The sequence below is a fragment of the Salmo salar genome, chromosome ssa13, assembly GCF_905237065.1.
Source record: "Salmo salar chromosome ssa13, Ssal_v3.1, whole genome shotgun sequence".
Lineage (NCBI taxonomy): Eukaryota > Metazoa > Chordata > Actinopteri > Salmoniformes > Salmonidae > Salmo > Salmo salar.
The window spans coordinates 21,792,730-21,802,714 of NC_059454.1; the positions used below are offsets into that span (position 1 = coordinate 21,792,730).

General features: G+C 42.8%; 1 long non-coding RNA gene across 2 annotated transcripts; it reads left to right on the plus strand.

Annotated features, from left to right (window-relative positions):
* The first annotated feature begins 1,695 nt into the window (after positions 1 to 1,695).
* On the plus strand, positions 1,696 to 7,024 carry LOC106566642 (uncharacterized). Of its 2 annotated transcripts, none has more exons than XR_001319914.2 (3): positions 1,696 to 1,951; positions 3,128 to 3,311; positions 6,845 to 7,024. It is a non-coding gene; the product is annotated as an uncharacterized lncRNA (long non-coding RNA). The 2 variants fall into 2 exon arrangements; XR_001319913.2 differs by having other exon boundaries at positions 1,751 to 2,419.
* Positions 7,025 to 9,985: the final 2,961 nt, after the last annotated feature.

Here is a 9,985-nt window from a genome sequence, read left to right on the forward strand (position 1 = left end):
CGCTAAGAGATCCATTGCCATTCAGTGAGCCTCCAGGCATACAGGTCCTCAAATCTCAGCGCAACCAAACATCGGTCGCATGCAGGAAGGACAGGTTGGGTGGATGACAAATCCTGGCTGCAGGACGAACCACAAAAACATCAGGGCCTGACCTGTTGAGATTATACACTTTTTTACTCTAATAGTTGTTCAGGAGTTGTCTGTATTGTCAAACTTGTTTTCCCAAGGTGAAAGACAACCCCGACTCCACAGAAAAGACCCACTGCAACTGACCAATGCTACACGTTAACCAGAAGCTCACAGAATGGTTTATTTACGGACAGAACTGAGATAGCCAGGGATTCCAGACCCTGGTGAAAGCAGAGTTTTGGTGTAAATATTTCACTTCACAGCCTCTTAAGTATTTATTTTATTATTAATGTAACATTGTACAGTTGATTGATCCAAATAATGAATGTACAGTATGTATTTAATTATTATTGTGATTAAACAGTAGATTGATCCAATTACTATTTTGAATGCCAATGTTTCGTCAGAGTTTGATGGAACAAAATAAAATAATTTATATTTTACATGCTAAATCTGTTTGTTTCATGAGTGCCATTGATCTTTCAGATAAGTCAATAAATGGCTATGGTATGCTTATTATAAGACGCAGATATTGAGTCTGTCGGTGGTGATAAAAATGTATTATTCTGCCTGTCCCCTCAGTTCATTAGTAGTCTGTCTCTCTACTAGCTAGCAAGCTATCACGTTGTGTGTGGAACCCTGCCTGGTGCACTCTTCAGCTGGCAAATAAGAAGGATTCTTGAGACTAAGGACCTTAAGCCAAACGCAGCACTTCAGTGGGGTGTGTCTTGCCCAGAAGATGAGTGGGAAATCAAATCACATCACAGGATGGCGTGGTGAAATCACATTTTGATGTTACCCACTTGTTTTATAGTGGTGCACCCCAGATAAGCCACAAATCATACGAATGGAAAAAAACAAGTACTCAAAATGAAAACAAACCAAAGCTTGTTTCAAACTTAATTTTTTTCATCAATGAATGCATGTCAGTTTTAGCAGCAGCCATTGTCGAAACCTGTGAGTGTAGAAATCATTAGGAACACCTTCCTAATGTTGAGTCACACCCCCTTTTGCCCTCCATGGGGGGTGATAAGGGACATATATAAGCCTAGGCAACCGTACCACCTGACATGACATGATACCAAGGCCTTACTAATGTCTGCGAGTCGCCTGCATCGCGTGTTAATGAATGTCATAATGTGCATAGTTTATATTTATATTAATTAAATCTCAACCATAAATGTTAGAAACGTACAATTGTTCCCGTGCAAGCAGATATTCCAACGTAGCCACCTTGAACTATAGTGTAGCTTACGGCTTGTGTATTTCCTGTTATCGCTAATGGCCTAGAAAGGATTATGCCCAATCTATAGATAATCTGTCTTTCCCTCAACACCTCATGGCATGGTATGTTATTTTATCTCGCTGTATACAGATCTAAATGTTGTTAGCCAGTCACAGACTGTGTTGTTACCAGTTCACATCAGACAACCAATAAGAGTTGTGTCCACGGCTTTCAGAGGAGTTCATAGGTGCTATTCGGGATCCTTGGGATGTCCCTTAAGTCAATAGAGCAGTTCATAGAATTTCCCAGCGGGTACGTGCTATTCGGGATCCTTGGAATGTCCATACCTCTATCAAGTATAAATGTAAATTGGTTAAAGTTAGTGTTAGTTTAGGGTAAGGACGTCCCAAGGAGTCCGGATTGGAGTGACCATTCATAGAATGAGAGATTGGCATGGTATTTGAGAGCTCGGCAGCGACACAGACATTAATTCGTTTTTTTTACAAGTGGCAGAAGCGATTTTCGAGTGTCTGCCCCAGATAGTTTCATTAGAGACGATTAAAATAATTACCAAGATGTACTTGATCCAATTGAGGAGTAAGTAGGCTATATTTAAGTTGTGATATCGTTAGGAAATATTTAGTCCTACTGTGTTAAGGCAAATTTGGTTTATTTCAAAATAATATTTTTTTGTTGATAACGTATTGTCGAAAGTACGTAGGCAATCTTACCTACTGAGGAGTGCATATTCTTTCCCAGAGGGTCCGTGCTATTCGGAATCCTTGGGATGTCCCTATCTCTATCAAGTATAAATATATAAAATGGTTAAGTTTTGTGTTAGTTTAGGGTTCAGGGTAAGGACGTCCCAAGGAATCCGGATAGCAGTGACCATTCATAGAGAGAGACCAGCCCGGTATTTGAGAGCTAGGCGGCAACACAGACATACATTTTCTTTTTTCTTTTCTTTTTAAGTGGCATAAGTGATTTTTGAGTGTCTGACCCAGATCGTTTCCTTATTAGAGACGATTAAAATAATTACCAAGATGTCCTTGATCCAGTTGAGGAGTAAGTAGGCTATATTTAAGTTGTGATATCGTTAGGAAATATTTAGGTATACCGTGTTAAGGGAAATGTGGTTTATTTGAAAATAATACTTTTTTGTTCATAACGTATTGTCGAAAGCACATATGAATTATTATTTACTGTGTCTATAGAGGAGTAGGCTAGTGTACAATAACGTAGTTTGATGTGCTAGTATTATTTATTTAATGGATTAATTCAATTGTAAATGAAATAACTACTTTTCACTGAAGAAGGGAAACAAGGTATAACATGCTACTTCGATCGAAGACCTAAAATCATGCCTGAGAATATCACAACTGTATCCTAATATAGTGTGGATACAGTAGTAGCCTATTCTACAACAATGTAACTGTATGTGCTATGATTATTTATCTAATTGATCAATTCAATTGTAAATGTGGATGGGTACCCTATTTCATTCAATGATTACGTTATTGTACAAGGTAGATACAGGAGTAGTCTACATTAATAATGTAATTGAATGTGTTATAGTATCATTTATTTCATTGATGAATACAATTGTAAATGGGGATGGGTAGGCTACTTCATTCAGTGAATACTGAATGTCTTGCTATCTCTGGGAGTATGTTAATGATGGCTTTTCAGCTGTTGAACTATGACAATGTCGAACTAATTTCTAAATCTCTTTCTTTTAGTCAAGATGTGAATTTCTAAATCTCTTTCTTTTAGTCAAGATGTGAACCAATAAGCTTCACTGCAGGTGCTCAATCCACCACCCTCACTGTTCTCCCTCCACAAGTAAACACATCATCTTCTCCTGTTCAACCACCACACTGAAAATATACCCCTGTTCCCATCTCAGTGGAACATGATCCATCCAAGGCCTCAGCTGGATGCCTGAAATGTGAGAAATGTAAGCAAGATGCTATAGTGTGTGTGTGTGTGTGTGTGTGTGTGTGTGTGTGTGTGTGTATGGATGGAGTTCCAAGTAAAGACGTGAGAAGATGGCAAAGGAGATAGTAATGAGTGAGAGGATACAGTATGAAAATACAGTGAGGGAAAAAAGTATTTGATCTCCTGCTGATTTTGTACGTTTGCCCACTGACAAAGAAATGATCAGTCTCTAATTTTAATGCTAGGGTTATTTGAACAGTGAGAGACAGAATAACAACAAAAAAATCCAGAAAAACACGTCAAAAATGTTATAAATTGATTTGCATTTTAATGAGGGAAATAAGTATTTGACCCCTCTGCAAAACATGACTTAGTACTTGGTGGCAAAACCCTTGTTGGCAATCACAGAGGTCAGACATTTCTTGTAGTTGGCCACCAGGTTTGCACACATCTCAGGAGGGATTTTGTCCCACTCCTCTTTGCAGATCTTCTCCAAGTCATTAAGGTTTCGAGGCTGACGTTTGGCAACTCGAACGTTCAGCTCCCTCCACCGATTTTCTATGGGATTAAGGTCTGGAGACTGGCTAGGCCACTCCAGGACCTAAATGTGCTTCTTCTTGAGCCACTCCTTTGTTGCCTTGGCCATGTGTTTTGGGTCATTGTCATGCTGGAATACCCATCCACGACCCATTTTCAATGCCCTGGCTGAGGGAAGGAGGTTCTCATCCAAGATTTGACGGTACATGGCCCCGTCCATCGTCCCTTTGATGCGGTGTCCTGTCCCCTTAGCAGAAAAACACCCCCAAAGCATAATGTTTCCACCTCCATGTTTGATGGTGGGGATGGTGTTCTTGGGGTCATAGGCAGCATTCCTCCTCCTCCAAACATGGCGAGTTGAGTTGATGCCAAAGAGCTCCATTTTGGTCTCATCTGACCACAAGACTTTCACCCAGTTGTCCTCTGAATCATTCAGATGTTCATTGGCAAACTTCAGACGGGCATGTATATGTGATTTCTTGAGCAGGGGGACCTTGCAGGCGCTGCAGGATTTCAGTCCTTCACGGCGTAGTGTGTTACCAATTGTTTTCTTGGTGACTATGGTCCCAGCTGCCTTGAGATCATTGACAAGATCCTCCCGTGTAGTTCTGGGCTGATTCCTCACCGTTCTCATGATCATTGCAACTCCACGAGGTGAGATCTTGCATGGAGCCCCAGGCCGAGGAAGATTGACAGTTCGTTTGTGTTTCTTCCATTTGCGAAAAATCGCACCAACTGTTGTCACCTTCTCACCAAGCTGCTTGGCGATGGTCTTGTAGCCCATTCCAGCCTTGTGTAGGTCTACAATCTTGTCCCTGACATCCTTGGAGAGCTCTTTGGTCTTGGCCATGGTGGAGAGTTTGGAATCTGATTGATTGATTGCTTCTGTGGAAAGGTGTCTTTTATACAGGTAACAAGATGAGATTAGGAGCACTCCCTTTAAGAGTGTGCTCCTAATCTCAGCTCGTTACCTGTATAAAAGACACCTGGGAGCCAGAAATCTTTCTGATTGAGAGGGGGTCAAATACTTATTTCCCTCATTAAAATGCAAATCAATTTATAACATTTTTGACATGCGTTTTTCTGGATTTTTTGTTGTTGTTATTCTGTCTGTCACTGTTCAAATAAACCTACCATTAAAATTATAGACTGATCATTTCTTTGTCAGTGGGCAAACATACAAAATCAGCAGGGGATCAAATACGTTTTTCCCTCACTGTAAAGACCCCTTGGGATCTAAAATGAGTGTGTTGTGCCTTGTGTCTCCTTTTTGTCCGTTTGAGGATACTACAGGATACTACCCTGGTGGAGGTTCTTGGAGCACTGCGATTTAAGTCTGAGCAGATGTTGACAAAAACCTTCAAAGGTGGTGGCGCTATGTTGAATGTTATCTTGAATACCAGGCAGATGTTTGAGTACAGAATCAAATGGTGTAAACTTAACAGGCTAAACTTGTTGAGTATACCCTTTGAGAAAAGGGTTCCAACAGGGTTCTTTGGCTGTCACCAAAGGAGAAAACTTTCTGGTTCCAGGTAGAACCTTCTGTGGAATGGAGCCCAAATGGGTTCTACCTAGAGACAGAAGGGGTTCTACCTGGAACCAAAAAGGGTTCTCGTATGGGGAGAGTGGAAAAATCCTGTTAATTTGTAGATAACACATTTTTATCTGAGTGTAGGCCTATATTGCAGTCGTGGTTCCGTGGATATCTGTGAAAAATAAAATTAATTGGTGGTGGTGAGTTAAGATAATCAGAAATACTATGAAACATCCCCACTTTTAGGACACATTTGCAAGCAGGCAAAGTAACCTATGTGTGCTGAGGCATGTGTGATCACTCAACATTGACAGGACCAACAAAAAATACATTTAACCCAACCTCTCTGAATCAGAGAGGTGCAGGGGGCTGCCTTATTAATTGAAATCCACGTATTCGGCGCCCGGGGAATAGTTGGTTAATTGCCTTGCTCGGGCAAAATGACCAAAAAAGTTTGCCTTGTCAGCTTTGATCTTGCAACCTTTCGGTTACTGGCCCAACACTCTAACCATTAGGCTACCAAGAAGCCCTTGGGTTTGTATTGATGCAAGAAATAGGCATATCTACACAGTAATGGTGGCTGCCATATCAACTAGCCTAATAATTTTAGCATTTTGGTGATAGGCCTATTTTAGCTAAATTGACAAATGAAATTTATGAACTAAACAGACACTTAAACTAACACATAACGTGTAACACATGTAGACGTAACAACATAATAAACTTACCAGCAAACTGACACGTACGCAATGTGAACACCATGTGAACACTACGTCTACATGACGTGTACGTGTCACGTGACGTGAACGCGTCGGCAGTTTGACTCCTTAGAAACAAACTTCTCTCCATTGACAATCCATGTTAATTCATGATGTTATTTTATGGCGCTAGGAAGACGTTAGGTGACTTGGTGAGAGGTATCAGTAGCTTCACGAGGATAAATTCTGGCATGAATCACCCCCCATAGAGCCCTGAGATGCTAGCCCATGTTGAAGCCATTGCCTCCCACAGATGTGTCAAGTTGGCTAGATGTCCTTTGTGTGGTGGACCATTCTTGATACACACCGGGCATGGCTGCGGGGAAATGTTCTAGGTTGGGCGTGCTGACGAGTATTTTTGTTTGCTCATACAGCTCCAAGGAGGGAAAAGAGAATGTAGTGAAAAGAATACTGATTACTTGGCTAAGTTCATTTTTTGTTGTGAGTCGCTAATGTCGCAGAGGATCATCGTTGTAAACGTGAATTAACGGTTGTCTTCGGGACAACATTTCACCTACTCATTCGAGCAGCCACAAAGCAATTGCCTAAGCCTACTGTATGATTGCGGTAGAACTTCATTGACCCTAGCAGTCATACCACGCAATATGATTTTCACATGGATTTTTATGATAAAAATGTTAAACCGATAAATGGCAGTTTAATCATTAAAACATTTTTTACAATTTGTCACATAATACTAACCTCTCTTTCCTTCTCTCTCAGTCCACTGAGTGCTAAAGGTCGTAACGACGCCTTCTACCTGAACCCGTGGTGGCCCCCAACAGCCACCTTGTACTCCACCTAGCCAATCAACAGAGAGTAGATCCTCGCTCGCTGCCTCATCGTGAGAGAGAGATCCAGGAAGTTGTTGCCAACCGCCAACGGACACTAGTAGGACTGGAGGAGTGGAATGACCATTGACTTAGACATCGCATCATTATGGTGTCGGTGAGAGCATGGGCAGGGCCATTGAGGCTATCTCTATTTTGAAGTAGTACATTTTCTAATTCTATGAGTTGGCAAACAAACAGAAAGGGTTCACACTGGTGTTTGAACAGTATAAAGCCAAGGTTGGTGATTTACTGCCACCTGCAGTTATGGAATGTTTATTCACGAGTAGGCCTATAATTCATTGGGCCATCTCCTGACAGCACAATTGTTTTTGAAACTTGACAAATTATCCAATGAATTATGATAATTTGCTGGTAAAAACATTTGTTTGCTCCCCCTATTTTAATTTGCTCCATGGCAAGGCGGCCAGGTGTAGGGTCGTCACTAGTTAACACAGCCACAAAGTCATAAACCCTGTCTATTTCAACATGATCTTAAAATCTGTTCCACATCATCTCATAGAAAAGACAAGTAAGCCTCACGGAAACATCCAAAGTCATACAGTGCATTCGGAAAGTATTCAGACCACTTGACTTTTTCCACATTTCGTTACAGCCTTATTCTAAAATGGATAAATAAATACAAATGTCAGCAATCTACACACAATACCCCATAATGACAAAGCGAAAACAGGTTTGTTGAAATGTTTGCAAATGTATTCAAAATAAAAAAAAACAGATACCTTATTGACATAATTATTCCGGCCCTTTGCTATTAGACTCGAAATTGAGCTCAGGTGCATTCTGTTTCCATTGATCATCCATGAGATGTTTCTACAACTTGGAGTCAACTTGTGATAAATTCAATTGATTGGACATGATTTGGAAAGGAACACACCTTTGTATATAAGGTCTCACAGCTGACAGTGCATGTCAGAGCAAAAACCAAGCCATGAGGTCGAAGGAATTGTCCGTAGAGCGCCGAGACAGGATTGTGTCAAGGCACAGATCTGGGGAAGGGTGCCAAAAAATGTCTGCAGCATTGAAGGTCCCAAGAACACAGTGGCCTCCATCATTCTTAAATGGAAGAAGTTTGGAACCACCAAGACTCTTCCTAGAGCTGGCTGCCCATCCAAACTGAGCAATCGGGGGAGAAGGGCCTTGGTCAGGGAGGTGACCCGATGGTCGCTCTGACAGAACTCCAGAGTTCCTCTGTGGAGATGGGAGAACCTTCCATAAGGACAACCATCTCTGCAGCCCTCCACCAATCAGGACTTTATGGTAGACTGGCCATACGGAGCCACTCCTCAGAAAAAGTCACATGACAGTCCGCTTGACATTTGCCAAAAGGCACCGAAAGGACTCTCAGACAATGAGAAACAAGATTCTCTGGTCTGATGAAACCAAGTTGAACTCTTTGGTCTGAATGCCAAGCGTCACGCCTCGAGGAAACCTGGCACCATCCCTACGGTGAAGCATGGTGGTGGCAGCATCATGCAAAGTCAGGATCTGGGGAAAGATAAATGGAGCAAAGTACAGAGAGATCCTTGATGAAAACCTGCTCCAGAGTGCTCAGGACCTCAGACTGGGGTGAAGGTTCACCTTCCAAAAGGACAACCACCCTAAGCACACAGCCAAGACAACCCATGAGGGGCTTCAGGACAAGTCTCAATGTCCTTGAATGGCCCAGACAGATGCCGGACTTGAACCTGATTGAACATTTCTGGAAAGACCTAAAAATAGCTGTGAAGCAACGCTCCCCATCCAACCTCACAGAGCTTTAGATGATCTGCAGGAAGAATGGGAGAAACTCCCAAAAAACAGGTGTGCCAAGCTTGTAGCGTCATACCCAAGAATACTCAAGGCTGTAATCGCTGCTATTTTTCAGATTCAGCAGGGGGTCCTGCAGCACCCCTACGTCCCGTGGCTATGCACATGGGAAACTGTTGAGCATGAAAACCCCAGCAAATTAGCTGTTCAGGAGTCTTATGGATTGTGGGTAGAAACTGTTAAGAAGCCGTTTGGACCTGGAGTTGGTGCTCCGGTATCGCTTGCTGTGCGGTAGCAGAGAATCTATGACTAGGGTGGCTGGAATCTTTGACAATTTTTAGGGCCTTCCTCTGACACCTCCTAGTATATAAGTCTTGGATGGCAGTAAGCTTGGCCCTAGTGATGTACTGGGATGTGTGCACTACCCTCTGTAGTGCCTTGTGGTCGGAGGCTGAGCAGTTGCCATACCAGGCGGTGATTCAACCAGTCAGGATGCTCTCGATGGTGCAGCTGTAGAACTTGTGAACAGGGAGTACAGGAGGGGACTGAGCATGTACCCCTGAGGGGCCCCCATCATGAGGATCAGCGTGGCAGATTACCTACCCTAGTCAATGAATAGCATTCTCACGTAGGTGTTCCTTTTGTCCAGGTGAGAAAGAGCAGTGTGGAGTGCAAAAGAGATTGCGTCATCTGTGTATCTGTTGGGGCGGTATGCAAATTGGAGTGGGTCTAGGGTTTCTGGGATAATGGTGTTGATGTGAGCCATGAGGATCCTTTCAAAGCACTTCATGGCTACAGAAGGAGGTGAAGATGCAGATGTGCTTGATGATGGCTGATATTGAGCGAGATATGAAGAACGACTTTGAGCAGAACAGGAATAGGGAAGCCCAGGACCGGAAGATGTTGACCAGCCTGCTTTAGGGCTTGGAGTCGTTCTACCAGAGACGTATTGAGGAGATACTGGACAAGATAGGAATTCTGTGGGACATCATGATCAACAACATTCTCCAGAACTTCCATGGAAGGAGAACAGTCCAGAACTCACTGTGTGCTTGGACCGGCCTTTCTCCGCTGGTTACTACAGCATCCCAGCCAGAGTACCTCCATTTCCGCCGCAGCCCCCGTCTGGCCCCCATCACCCCCCTGACAGCAGCCGGCAGGAAGTTCCTCCAGGGAGAGGCAGGAGAGGCCCAACAGGTGGGTGATGATGCGGACTTGATGATAAATGGAGTTGAGTTATGTAAAGGGAATATGTTTGTGAAAC